This window comes from Perna viridis, chromosome 6, assembly GCF_037379345.1.
Source record: "Perna viridis isolate PV_CMFRI_1.1 ecotype Kerala chromosome 6, ASM3737934v1, whole genome shotgun sequence".
Classification (NCBI taxonomy): Eukaryota; Metazoa; Mollusca; class Bivalvia; order Mytilida; family Mytilidae; genus Perna; species Perna viridis.
In genome coordinates this window covers 23,294,983-23,310,921 of record NC_142450.1, presented here as the reverse complement: position 1 = coordinate 23,310,921, position 15,939 = coordinate 23,294,983, and the positions used below count along the sequence as shown (strand labels likewise).

The 15,939-nt window shown below is 57.5% G+C and overlaps 1 protein-coding gene across 1 annotated transcript in view; it reads left to right on the top strand.

The window, feature by feature from the left end:
* Positions 1 to 15,939, top strand: part of LOC148614138 (uncharacterized) — a 173,698-nt gene that overhangs the window by 95,880 nt on the left and 61,879 nt on the right. The gene's annotated exons all lie outside the window — the stretch shown is intronic.

Here is a 15,939-nt window from a genome sequence, read left to right as displayed (position 1 = left end):
GCGGCAAGCACTCCCACACCTGGCACATCGGAAAGTTCCACAGCAGCCACTCCTGTGACCACCAGCGAAGGGACAACTGTCACTCAGACTCCTGGCACCACACCTACTGCTGGTACCACTGAGACAAGCACCGCGGCAAGCACTCCCACACCTGGCACATCGGAAAGTACCACAGGAGCCACTCCTGTGACCACCAGCGAAGGGACAACTGTCATTCAGACTACTCGCACAACACCTACTGCTGGCACCACTGAGACCAGCACCGCGGCAAGCACTCCCACACCTGGCACATCGGAAAGTTCCACAGCAGCCACTCCTGTGACCACCAGCGAAGGGACAACTGTCACTCAGACACCTGGCACCACACCTACTGTTGGTACCACTGAGACAAGCACCGCGGCAAGCACTCCCACACCTGGCACATCGGAAAGTACAACAGCAGCCACTCCTGTGACCACCACCGAAGGGACAACTGTCATTCAGACTACTGGCACAACACCTACTGCTGGCACTACTGAGACCAGCACCGCGGCAAGCACTCCCACACCTGGCACATCGGAAAGTACCACAGCAGCCACTCCTGTGACCACCAGCGAAGGGACAACTGTCACTCAGACTCCTGGCACAACACCTACTGCTGGCACCACTGAGACCAGCACCGCGGCAAGCACTCCCACACCTGGCACATCGGAAAGTACCACAGCAGCCACTCCTGTGACCACCAGCGAAGGGACAACTGTCATTCAGACTACTGGCACCACACCTACTGTTGGCACCACTGAGACAAGTACCGCGGCAAGCACTCCCACACCTGGCACATCGGAAAGTACCACAGCAGCCACTCCTGTGACCACCAGCGAAGGGACAACTGCCACTCAGACTACTGGCACCACACCTACTGCTGGCACCACTGAGACCAGCACCGCGGCAAGCACTCCCAGACCTGGCACATCGGAAAGTACCACAGCAGCCACTCCTGTGACCACCAGCGAAAGGACAACTGTCACTCAGACTACTGGCACAACATCTACTGTTGGTACCACTGAGACAAGCACCGCGGCAAGCACTCCCACACCTGGCACATCGGAAAGTACCACAGCAGCCACTCCTGTGACCACCAGCGAAGGGACAACTGTCATTCAGACTACTGGCACCACACCTACTGTTGGCACCACTGAGACAAGCACCGCGGCAAGCACTCCCACACCTGGCACATCGGAACGTTCCACAGCAGCCACTCCTGTGACCACCAGCGAAGGGACAACTGTTACTCAGACTCCTGGCACCACACCTACTGTTGGTACCACTGAGACAAGCACCGGTGCAAGCACTCCCACACCTGGCACATCGGAAAGTACCACAGCAGCCACTCCTGTGACCACCAGCGAAGGGACAACTATCACTCAGACTACTGGCACCACACGTACTGCTGGCACCACTGAGACAAGCACCGCGGCAAGCACTCCCACAGCTGGCACATCGGAAAGTTCCACAGCAGCCACTCCTGTGACCACCAGCGAAGGGACAACTGTCACAAAGACTACTGGCACAACACCTACTGCTGGCACCACTGAGACCAGCACTGCGGAAAGAACTCTCACTTCAGGCACATCGGAAAGTTCCACAGCAGCCACTCCTGTGACCACCAGCAAAGGGACAACTGTCACTCAGACTACTGGCACCACACGTACAGCTGGCACCACTGAGACAAGCACCGCGGCAAGCACTCCCACACCTGGCACATCAGAAAGTTCCACAGCAGCCACTCCTGTGACCACCAGCGAAGGGACAACTGTCACACAGACTACTGGCACCACACCTACTGCTGGCACCACTGAGACCAGCATCGCAGCAAGCACTCCCACACCTGGTATATCAGAAAGTACCACACCAGCCACTCCTGTGACCACCAGCGAAGGGACAACTGTCATTCAGACTACTGGCACCACCCCTACTGTTGGCACCACTGAGACAAGAACCGCGGCAAGCACTCCCACACCTGGCACATCGGAAAGTACCACAACAGCCACTCCTGTGACCACAAACGAAGGGACAACTATCACTCAGACTACTGGCTCAACACCTACTGCTGGCACCACTGAGAAAAGCATCGCGGCAAGCACTCCCACACCTGGCACATCGGAAAGTACCACAGCAGCCACTCCTGTGACCACCAGCGAAGGGACAACTGTCACTCAGACTCCTGGCACCACACATACTGTTGGTACCACTGAGACAAGCACCGCGGCAAGCACTCCCACACCTGGCACATCCGAAAGTACCACAGCAGCCACTCCTGTGACCACCAGCGAAGGGACAACTATCACTCAGACTACTGGCACCACACGTACTGCTGGCACCACTGAGACAAGCACCGCGGCAAGCACTCCCACAGCTGGCACATCGGAAAGTTCCACAGCAGCCACTCCTGTGACCACCAGCGAAGGGACAACTGTCACAAAGACTACTGGCACAACACCTACTGCTGGCACCACTGAGACCAGCACTGCGGAAAGAACTCCCACTTCAGGCACATCGGAAAGTTCCACAGCAGCCACTCCTGTGACCACCAGCAAAGGGACAACTGTCACTCAGACTACTGGCACCACACGTACAGCTGGCACCACTGAGACAAGCACCGCGGCAAGCACTCCCACACCTGGCACATCAGAAAGTTCCACAGCAGCCACTCCTGTGACCACCAGCGAAGGGACAACTGTCACTCAGACTACTGGCACCACACCTACTGCTGGCACCACTGAGACCAGCATCGCAGCAAGCACTCCCACACCTGGTATATCAGAAAGTACCACACCAGCCACTCCTGTGACCACCAGCGAAGGGACAACTGTCATTCAGACTACTGGCACCACCCCTACTGTTGGCACCACTGAGACAAGAACCGCGGCAAGCACTCCCACACCTGGCACATCGGAAAGTACCACAACAGCCACTCCTGTGACCACAAACGAAGGGACAACTATCACTCAGACTACTGGCTCAACACCTACTGCTGGCACCACTGAGAAAAGCATCGCGGCAAGCACTCCCACACCTGGCACATCGGAAAGTACCACAGCAGCCACTCCTGTGACCACCAGCGAAGGGACAACTGTCACTCAGACTCCTGGCACCACACATACTGTTGGTACCACTGAGACAAGCACCGCGGCAAGCACTCCCACACCTGGCACATCCGAAAGTACCACAGCAGCCACTCCTGTGACCACCAGCGAAGGGACAACTGTCATTCAGACTACTGGCACAACACATACTGCTGGCACCACTGAGACCAGCACCGCGGCAAGCACTCCCACACCTGGCACATCGGAAAGTACCACAGTAGCCACTCCTGTGATCACCAGTGAAGGGACAACTGTCACTCAGACTCCTGGCACAACACCTACTGCTGGCACCACTGAGACCAGCACCGCGGCAAGCACTCCCACACCTGGCACATCGGAAAGTACCACAGCAGCCACTCCTGTGACCACCACCGAAGGGACAACTGTCACTCAGACTACTGGCACCACACCTACTGCTGGCACCACTGAGACCAGCACCGCGGCAAGCACTCCCACACCTGGCACATCGGAAAATACCACAACAGCCACTCCTGTGACCACCACCGAAGAGACAACTGTCACTCAGACTACTGGCACCACATCTACTGCTGGCACCACTGAGACCAGCACCGCGGCAAGCACTCCCACACCTGGCACATCCGAAAGTACCACAGCAGCCACTCCTGTGACCACCAGCGAAGGGACAACTGTCACTAAGACTACTGGCACAACATCTACTGTTGGCACCACTGAGACAAGCACCGCGGCAAGCACTCCCACACCTGGCACATCGGAAAGTACCACAGCAGCCACTCCTGTGACCACCAGCGAAGGGACAACTGTCATTCAGACTACTGGCACCACACCTACTGTTGGCACCACTGAGACAAGCACCGCGGGAAGCACTCCCACACCTGGCACATCGGAAAGTACCACAGCAGCCACTCCTGTGACCACCAGCGAAGGGACAACTGTCACTCAGACTCCTGGCAAAACACCTACTGTTGGTACCACTGAGACAAGCACCGGTGCAAGCACTCCCACACCTGGCACATCGGAAAGTACCACAGCAGCCACTCCTGTGATCACCAGCGAAGGGACAACTGTCATTCAGACTACTCGCACAACACCTACTGCTGGCACCACTGAGACCAGCACCGCGGCAAGCACTCCCACACCTGGCACATCGGAAAATTCCACAGCAGCCACTCCTGTGACCACCAGCGAAGGGACAACTGTCACTCAGACACCTGGCACCACACCTACTGTTGGTACCACTGAGACAAGCACCGCGGCAAGCACTCCCACACCTGGCACATCGGAAAGTACAACAGCAGCCACTCCTGTGACCACCAGCGAAGGGACAACTGTCATTCAGACTACTGGCACAACACCTACTGCTGGCACCACTGAGACCAGCACCGCGGCAAGCACTCCCACACCTGGCACATCGGAAAGTACCACAGCAGCCACTCCTGTGACCACCAGCGAAGGGACAACTGTCACTCAGACTCCTGGCACAACACCTACTGCTGGCACCACTGAGACCAGCACCGCGGCAAACACTCCCACACCTGGCACATCGGAAAGTACCACAGCAGCCACTCCTGTGACCACCAGCGAAGGGACAACTGTCATTCAGACTACTGGCACCACACCTACTGTTGGCACCACTGAGACAAGCACCGCGGCAAGCACTCCCACACCTGGCACATCGGAAAGTACCACAACAGCCACTCCTGTGACCACCAGCGAAGGGACAACTGTCATTCAGACTACTGGCACCACACCTACTGTTGGCACCACTGAGACAAGCACCGCGGCAAGCACTCCCACACCTGGCACATCGGAAAGTTCCACAGCAGCCACTCCTGTGACCACCAGCGAAGGGACAACTGTTACTCAGACTCCTGGCACCACACCTACTGTTGGTACCACTGAGACAAGCACCGGTGCAAGCACTCCCACACCTGGCACATCGGAAAGTACCACAGCAGCCACTCCTGTGACCACCAGCGAAGGGACAACTATCACTCAGACTACTGGCACCACACGTACTGCTGGCACCACTGAGACAAGCACCGCGGCAAGCACTCCCACAGCTGGCACATCGGAAAGTTCCATAGCAGCCACTCCTGTGACCACCAGCGAAGGGACAACTGTCACAAAGACTACTGGCACAACACCTACTGCTGGCACCACTGAGACCAGCACTGCGGAAAGAACTCCCACTTCAGGCACATCGGAAAGTTCCACAGCAGCCACTCCTGTGACCACCAGCAAAGGGACAACTGTCACTCAGACTACTGGCACCACACGTACAGCTGGCACCACTGAGACAAGCACCGCGGCAAGCACTCCCACACCTGGCACATCGGAAAGTACCACAGTAGCTACTCCTGTGATCACCAGTGAAGGGACAACTGTCACTCAGACTCCTGGCACAACACCTACTGCTGGCACCACTGAGACCAGCACCGCGGCAAGCACTCCCACACCTGGCACATCGGAAAGTACCACAGCAGCCACTCCTGTGACCACCAGCGAAGGGACAACTGTCATTCAGACTACTGGCACCACACCTACTGTTGGCACCACTGAGACAAGCACCGCGGCAAGCACTCCCACACCTGGCACATCGGAAAGTACCACAACAGCCACTCCTGTGACCACCACCGAAGGGACAACTGTCACTCAGACTACTGGCACCACATCTACTGCTGGCACCACTGAGACCAGCACCGCGGCAAGCACTCCCACACCTGGCACATCCGAAAGTACCACAGCAGCCACTCCTGTGACCACCAGCGAAGGGACAACTGTCACTCAGACTACTGGCACCACATCTACTGTTGGCACCACTGAGACAAGCACCGCGGCAAGCACTCCCACACCTGGCACATCGGAAAGTACCACAGCAGCCACTCCTGTGACCACCAGCGAAGGGACAACTGTCATTCAGACTACTGGCACCAGACCTACTGTTGGCACCACTGAGACAAGCACCGCGGGAAGCACTCCCACACCTGGCACATCGGAAAGTTCCACAGCAGCCACTCCTGTGACCACCAGCGAAGGGACAACTGTCACTCAGACTCCTGGCAAAACACCTACTGTTGGTACCACTGAGACAAGCACCGGTGCAAGCACTCCCACACCTGGCACATCGGAAAGTACCACAGCAGCCACTCCTGTGATCACCAGCGAAGGGACAACTGTCATTCAGACTACTCGCACAACACCTACTGCTGGCACCACTGAGACCAGCACCGCGGCAAGCACTCCCACACCTGGCACATCGGAAAATTCCACAGCAGCCACTCCTGTGACCACCAGCGAAGGGACAACTGTCACTCAGACACCTGGCACCACACCTACTGTTGGTACCACTGAGACAAGCACCGCGGCAAGCACTCCCACACCTGGCACATCGGAAAGTACAACAGCAGCCACTCCTGTGACCACCAGTGAAAGGACAACTGTCATTCAGACTGCTGGCACAACACCTACTGCTGGCACCACTGAGACCAGCACCGCGGCAAGCACTCCCACACCTGGCACATCGGAAAGTACCACAGCAGCCACTCCTGTGACCACCAGCGAAGGGACAACTGTCACTCAGACTCCTAGCACAACACCTACTGCTGGCACCACTGAGACCAGCACCGCGGCAAACACTCCCACACCTGGCACATCGGAAAGTACCACAGCAGCCACTCCTGTGACCACCAGCGAAGGGACAACTGTCATTCAGACTACTGGCACCACACCTACTGTTGGCACCACTGAGACAAGCACCGCGGCAAGCACTCCCACACCTGGCACATCGGAAAGTACCACAACAGCCACTCCTGTGACCACCAGCGAAGGGACAACTGTCACTCAGACTACTGGCACCACACCTACTGTTGGCACCACTGAGACCAGCACCGCGGCAAGCACTCCCAGACCTGGCACATCGGAAAGTACCACAGCAGCCACTCCTGTGACCACCAGCGAAGGGACAACTGTCACTCAGACTACTGGCACAACATCTACTGTTGGTACCACTGAGACAAGCACCGCGGCAAGCACTCCCAGACCTGGCACATCGGAAAGTACCACAGCAGCCACTCCTGTGACCACCAGCGAAGGGACAACTGTCATTCAGACTACTGGCACCACACCTACTGTTGGCACCACTGAGACAAGCACCGCGGCAAGCACTCCCACACCTGGCACATCGGAAAGTTCCACAGCAGCCACTCCTGTGACCACCAGCGAAGGGACAACTGTCACTCAGACTCCTGGCACCACACCTACTGCTGGTACCACTGAGACAAGCACCGCGGCAAGCACTCCCACACCTGGCACATCGGAAAGTACCACAGCAGCCACTCCTGTGACCACCAGCGAAGGGACAACAGTCATTCAGACTACTCGCACAACACCTACTGCTGGCACCACTGAGACCAGCACCGCGGCAAGCACTCCCACACCTGGCACATCGGAAAGTTCCACAGCAGCCACTCCTGTGACCACCAGCGAAGGGACAACTGTCACTCAGACACCTGGCACCACACCTACTGTTGGTACCACTGAGACAAGCACCGCGGCAAGCACTCCCACACCTGGCACATCGGAAAGTAAAACAGCAGCCACTCCTGTGACCACCAGCGAAGGGACAACTGTCATTCAGACTACTGGCACCACACCTACTGCTGGCACCACTGAGACCAGCACCGCGGCAAGCACTCCCACACCTGGCACATCGGAAAGTACCACAGCAGCCACTCCTGTGACCACCAGCGAAGGGACAACTGTCACTCAGACTCCTGGCACAACACCTACTGCTGGCACCACTGAGACCAGCACCGCGGCAAGCACTCCCACACCTGGCACATCGGAAAGTACCACAGCAGCCACTCCTGTGACCACCAGCGAAGGGACAACTGTCATTCAGACTACTGGCACCACACCTACTGTTGGCACCACTGAGACAAGTACCGCAGCAAGCACTCCCACACCTGGCACATCGGAAAGTACCACAGCAGCCACTCCTGTGACCACCAGCGAAGGAACAACTGTCACTCAGACTACTGGCACCACACCTACTGCTGGCACCACTGAGACCAGCACCGCGGCAAGCACTCCCAGACCTGGCACATCGGAAAGTACCACAGCAGCCACTCCTGTGACCACCAGCGAAGGGACAACTGTCATTCAGACTACTGGCACAACATCTACTGTTGGTACCACTGAGACAAGCACCGCGGCAAGCACTCCCACACCTGGCACATCGGAAAGTACCACAGCAGCCACTCCTGTGACCACCAGCGAAGGGACAACTGTCATTCAGACTACTGGCACCACACCTACTGTTGGCACCACTGAGACAAGCACCGCGGCAAGCACTCCCACACCTGGCACATCGGAAAGTTCCACAGCAGCCACTCCTGTGACCACCAGGGAAGGGACAACTGTTACTCAGACTCCTGGCACCACACCTTATGTTGGTACCACTGAGACAAGCACCGGTGCAAGCACTCCCACACCTGGCACATCGGAAAGTACCACAGCAGCCACTCCTGTGACCACCAGCGAAGGGACAACTATCACTCAGACTACTGGCACCACTGAGACAAGCACCGCGGCAAGCACTCCCACACCTGGCACATCGGAAAGTTCCACAGCAGCCACTCCTGTGACCACCAGCGAGGGGACAACTGTCACAAAGACTACTGGCACAACACCTACTGCTGGCACCACTGAGACAAGCACCGCGGCAAGCACTCCCACACCTGGCACATCGGAAAGTTCCACAGCAGCCACTCCTGTGACCACCAGCGAAGGGACAACTGTCACTCAGACACCTGGCACCACACCTACTGTTGGTACCACTGAGACAAGCACCGCGGCAAGCACTCCCACACCTGGCACATCGGAAAGTACAACAGCAGCCACTCCTGTGACCACCAGCGAAGGGACAACTGTCATTCAGACTACTGGCACAACACCTACTGCTGGCACCACTGAGACCAGCACCGCGGCAAGCACTCCCACACCTGGCACATCGGAAAGTACAACAGCAGCCACTCCTGTGACCACCAGCGAAGGGACAACTGTCATTCAGACTACTGGCACAACACCTACTGCTGGCACCACTGAGACCAGCACCGCGGCAAGCACTCCCACACCTGGCACATCGGAAAGTACAACAGCAGCCACTCCTGTGACCACCAGCGAAGGGACAACTGTCACTCAGACTCCTGGCACAACACCTACTGCTGGCACCACTGAGACCAGCACCGCGGCAAACACTCCCACACCTGGCACATCGGAAAGTACCACAGCAGCCACTCCTGTGACCACCAGCGAAGGGACAACTGTCATTCAGACTACTGGCACCACACCTACTGTTGGCACCACTGAGACAAGCACCGCGGCAAGCACTCCCACACCTGGCACATCGGAAAGTACCACAACAGCCACTCCTGTGACCACCAGCGAAGGGACAACTGTCACTCAGACTACTGGCACCACACCTACTGTTGGCACCACTGAGACCAGCACCGCGGCAAGCACTCCCAGACCTGGCACATCGGAAAGTACCACAGCAGCCACTCCTGTGACCACCAGCGAAGGGACAACTGTCACTCAGACTACTGGCACAACATCTACTGTTGGTGCCACTGAGACAAGCACCGCGGCAAGCACTCCCAGACCTGGCACATCGGAAAGTACCACAGCAGCCACTCCTGTGACAACCAGCGAAGGGACAACTGTCATTCAGACTACTGGCACCACACCTACTGTTGGCACCACTGAGACAAGCACCGCGGCAAGCACTCCCACACCTGGCACATCGGAAAGTTCCACAGCAACCACTCCTGTGACCACCAGCGAAGGGACAACTGTCACTCAGACTCCTGACACCACACCTACTGCTGGTACCACTGAGACAAGCACCGGTGCAAGCACTCCCACACCTGGCACATCGGAAAGTACCACAGCAGCCACTCCTGTGACCACCAGCGAAGGGACAACAGTCATTCAGACTACTCGCACAACACCTACTGCTGGCACCACTGAGACCAGCACCGCGGCAAGCACTCCCACACCTGGCACATCGGAAAGTTCCAGAGCAGCCACTCCTGTGACCACCAGCGAAGGGACAACTGTCACTCAGATTCCTAGCACAACACCTACTGCTGGCACCACTGAGACCAGCACCGCGGCAAGCACTCCCACACCTGGCACATCGGAAAGTACCACAGCAGCCACTCCTGTGACCACCAGCGAAGGGACAACTGTCATTCAGACTACTGGCACCACACCTACTGTTGGCACCACTGAGACAAGTACCGCGGCAAGCACTCCCACACCTGGCACATCGGAAAGTACCACAGCAGCCACTCCTGTGACCACCAGCGAAGGGACAACTGTCACTCAGACTACTGGCACCACACGTACTGCTGGCACCACTGAGACCAGCACCGCGGCAAGCACTCCCACACCTGGCACATCGGAAAGTACCACAGCAGCCACTCCTGTGACCACCAGCGAAGGGACAACTGTCACTCAGACTACTGGCACAACATCTACTGTTGGTACCACTGAGACAAGCACCGCGGCAAGCACTCCCACACCTGGCACATCGGAAAGTACCACAGCAGCCACTCCTGTGACCACCAGCGAAGGGACAACTGTCATTCAGACTACTGGCACCACACCTACTGTTGGCACCACTGAGACAAGCACCGCGGCAAGCACTCCCACACCTGGCACATCGGAAAGTTCCACAGCAGCCACTCCTGTGACCACCAGCGAAGGGACAACTGTTACTCAGACTCCTGGCACCACACCTAATGTTGGTACCACTGAGACAAGCACCGGTGCAAGCACTCCCACACCTGGCACATCGGAAAGTACCACAGCAGCCACTCCTGTGACCACCAGCGAAGGGACAACTATCACTCAGACTACTGGCACCACTGAGACAAGCACCGCGGCAAGCACTCCCACAGCTGGCACATCGGAAAGTTCCACAGCAGCCACTCCTGTGACCACCAGCGAGGGGACAACTGTCACAAAGACTACTGGCACAACACCTACTGCTGGCACCACTGAGACCAGCACTGCGGAAAGAACTCCCACTTCAGGCACATCGGAAAGTTCCACAGCAGCCACTCCTGTGACCACCAGCGAAGGGACAACTGTCACTCAGACACCTGGCACCACACCTACTGTTGGTACCACTGAGACAAGCACCGCGGCAAGCACTCCCACACCTGGCACATGGGAAAGTACAACAGCAGCCACTCCTGTGACCACCAGCGAAGGGACAACTGTCATTCAGACTACTGGCACAACACCTACTGCTGGCACCACTGAGACCAGCACCGCGGCAAGCACTCCCACACCTGGCACATCGGAAAGTACCACAGCAGCCACTCCTGTGACCACCAGCGAAGGGACAACTGTCATTCAGACTACTGGCACAACACCTACTGCTGGCACCACTGAGACCAGCACCGCGGCAAGCACTCCCACACCTGGCACATCGGAAAGTACCACAGCAGCCACTCCTGTGACCACCAGCGAAGGGACAACTGTCACTCAGACTCCTGGCAAAACACCTACTGCTGGCACCACTGAGACCAGCACCGCGGCAAGCACTCCCACACCTGGCACATCGGAAAGTACCACAGCAGCCACTCCTGTGACCACCAGCGAAGGGACAACTGTCATTCAGACTACTGGCACCACACCTACTGTTGGCACCACTGAGACAAGTACCGCGACAAGCACTCCCACACCTGGCACATCGGAAAGTTCCACAGCAGCCACTCCTGTGACCACCAGCGAAGGGACAACTGTCACTCAGACACCTGGCACCACACCTACTGTTGGTACCACTGAGACAAGCACCGCGGCAAGCACTCCCACACCTGGCACATCGGAAAGTACAACAGCAGCCACTCCTGTGACCACCAGCGAAGGGACAACTGTCATTCAGACTACTGGCACCACACCTACTGCTGGCACCACTGAGACCAGCACCGCGGCAAGCACTCCCACACCTGGCACATCGGAAAGTACCACAGCAGCCACTCCTGTGACCACCAGCGAAGGGACAACTGTCACTCAGACTCCTGGCACAACACCTACTGCTGGCACCACTGAGACCAGCACCGCGGCAAGCACTCCCACACCTGGCACATCGGAAAGTACCACAGCAGCCACTCCTGTGACCACCAGCGAAGGGACAACTGTCATTCAGACTACTGGCACCACACCTACTGTTGGCACCACTGAGACAAGTACCGCAGCAAGCACTCCCACACCTGGCACATCGGAAAGTACCACAGCAGCCACTCCTGTGACCACCAGCGAAGGGACAACTGTCACTCAGACTACTGGCACCACACCTACTGCTGGCACCACTGAGACCAGCACCGCGGCAAGCACTCCCACACCTGGCACATCGGAAAGTACCACAGCAGCCACTCCTGTGACCACCAGCGAAGGGACAACTGTCATTCAGACTACTGGCACCACACCCACTGTTGGCACCACTGAGACAAGTACCGCGGCAAGCACTCCCACACCTGGCACATCGGAAAGTACCACAGCAGCCACTCCTGTGACCACCAGCGAAGGGACAACTGTCACTCAGACTACTGGCACCACACCTACTGCTGACACCACTGAGACCAGCACCGCGGCAAGCACTCCCAGACCTGGCACATCGGAAAGTACCACAGCAGCCACTCCTGTGACCACCAGCGAAGGGACAACTGTCACTCAGACTACTGGCACAACATCTACTGTTGGTACCACTGAGACAAGCACCGCGGCAAGCACTCCCACACCTGGCACATCGGAAAGTACCACAGCAGCCACTCCTGTGACCACCAGCGAAGGGACAACTGTCATTCAGACTACTGGCACCACACCTACTGTTGGCACCACTGAGACAAGCACCGCGGCAAGCACTCCCACACCTGGCACATCGGAAAGTTCCACAGCAGCCACTCCTGTGACCACCAGCGAAGGGACAACTGTTACTCAGACTCCTGGCACCACACCTAATGTTGGTACAACTGAGACAAGCACCGGTGCAAGCACTCCCACACCTGGCACATCGGAAAGTACCACAGCAGCCACTCCTGTGACCACCAGCGAAGGGACAACTATCACTCAGACTACTGGCACCACTGAGACAAGCACCGCGGCAAGCACTCCCACAGCTGGCACATCGGAAAGTTCCACAGCAGCCACTCCTGTGACCACCAGCGAGGGGACAACTGTCACAAAGACTACTGGCACAACACCTACTGCTGGCACCACTGAGACCAGCACTGCGGAAAGAACTCCCACTTCAGGCACATCGGAAAGTTCCACAGCAGCCACTCCTGTGACCACCAGCGAAGGGACAACTGTCACTCAGACACCTGGCACCACACCTACTGTTGGTACCACTGAGACAAGCACCGCGGCAAGCACTCCCACACCTGGCACATCGGAAAGTACAACAGCAGCCACTCCTGTGACCACCAGCGAAGGGACAACTGTCATTCAGACTACTGGCACAACACCTACTGCTGGCACCACTGAGACCAGCACCGCGGCAAGCACTCCCACACCTGGCACATCGGAAAGTACAACAGCAGCCACTCCTGTGACCACCAGCGAAGGGACAACTGTCACTCAGACTCCTGGCACAACACCTACTGCTGGCACCACTGAGACCAGCACCGCGGCAAACACTCCCACACCTGGCACATCGGAAAGTACCACAGCAGCCACTCCTGTGACCACCAGCGAAGGGACAACTGTCATTCAGACTACTGGCACCACACCTACTGTTGGCACCACTGAGACAAGCACCGCGGCAAGCACTCCCACACCTGGCACATCGGAAAGTACCACAACAGCCACTCCTGTGACCACCAGCGAAGGGACAACTGTCACTCAGACTACTGGCACCACACCTACTGTTGGCACCACTGAGACCAGCACCGCGGCAAGCACTCCCAGACCTGGCACATCGGAAAGTACCACAGCAGCCACTCCTGTGACCACCCGCAAAGGGACAACTGTCACTCAGACTACTGGCACAACATCTACTGTTGGTACCACTGAGACAAGCACCGCGGCAAGCACTCCCACACCTGGCACATCGGAAAGTACCACAGCAGCCACTCCTGTGACCACCAGCGAAGGGACAACTGTCATTCAGACTACTGGCACCACACCTACTGTTGGCACCACTGAGACAAGCACCGCTGCAAGCACTCCCACACCTGGCACATCGGAAAGTTCCACAGCAGCCACTCCTGTGACCACCAGCGAAGGGACAACTGTCACTCAGACTCCTGGCACCACACCTACTGCTGGTACCACTGAGACAAGCACCGCGGCAAGCACTCCCACACCTGGCACATCGGAAAGTACCACAGCAGCCACTCCTATGACCACCAGCGAAGGGACAACAGTCATTCAGACTACTCGCACAACACCTACTGCTGGCACCACTGAGACCAGCACCGCGGCAAGCACTCCCACACCTGGCACATCGGATAGTTCCACAGCAGCCACTCCTGTGACCACCAGCGAAGGGACAACTGTCACTCAGACACCTGGCACCACACCTAGTGTTGGTACCACTGAGAAAAGCACCGCGGCAAGCACTCCCACACCTGGCACATCGGAAAGTACAACAGCAGCCACTCCTGTGACCACCAGCGAAGGGACAACTGTCATTCAGACTACTGGCACAACACCTACTGCTGGCACCACTGAGACCAGCACCGCGGCAAGCACTCCCACACCTGGCACATCGGAAAGTACCACAGCAGCCACTCCTGTGACCACCAGCGAAGGGACAACTGTCACTCAGACTCCTGGCACAACACCTACTGCTGGCACCACTGAGACAAGCACCGCGGCAAGCACTCCCACACCTGGCACATCGGAAAGTACCACAGCAGCCACTCCTATGACCACCAGCGAAGGGACAACTGTCATTCAGACTACTGGCACCACACCTACTGTTGGCACCACTGAGACAAGTACCGCGGCAAGCACTCCCACACCTGGCACATCGGAAAGTACCACAGCAGCCACTCCTGTGACCACCAGCGAAGGGACAACTGTCACTCAGACTACTGGCACCACACCTACTGCTGGCACCACTGAGACCAGCACCGCGGCAAGCACTCCCAGACCTGGCACATCGGAAAGTACCACAGCAGCCACTCCTGTGACCACCAGCGAAGGGACAACTGTCACTCAGACTACTGGCACAACATCTACTGTTGGTACCACTGAGACAAGCACCGCGGCAAGCACTCCCACACCTGGCACATCGGAAAGTACCACAGCAGCCACTCCTGTGACCACCAGCGAAGGGACAACTGTCATTCAGACTACTGGCACCACACCTACTGTTGGCACCACTGAGACAAGCACCGCGGCAAGCACTCCCACACCTGGCACATCGGAAAGTTCCACAGCAGCCACTCCTGTGACCACCAGCGAAGGGACAACTGTTACTCAGACTCCTGGCACCACACCTAAAGTTGGTACCACTGAGACAAGGACCGGTGCAAGCACTCCCACAGCTGGCACATCGGAAAGTACCACAGCAGCCACTCCTGTGACCACCAGCGAAGGGACAACTATCACTAAGACTACTGGCAACACTGAGACAAGCACCGCGGCAAGCACTCCCACAGCTGGCACATCGGAAAGTTCCACAGCAGCCACTCCTGTGACCACCAGCGAGGGGACAACTGTCACAAAGACTACTGGCACAACACCTACTGCTGGCACCACTGAGACCAGCACTGCGGAAAGCACTCCCACTTCAGGCACATCGGAAAGTTCC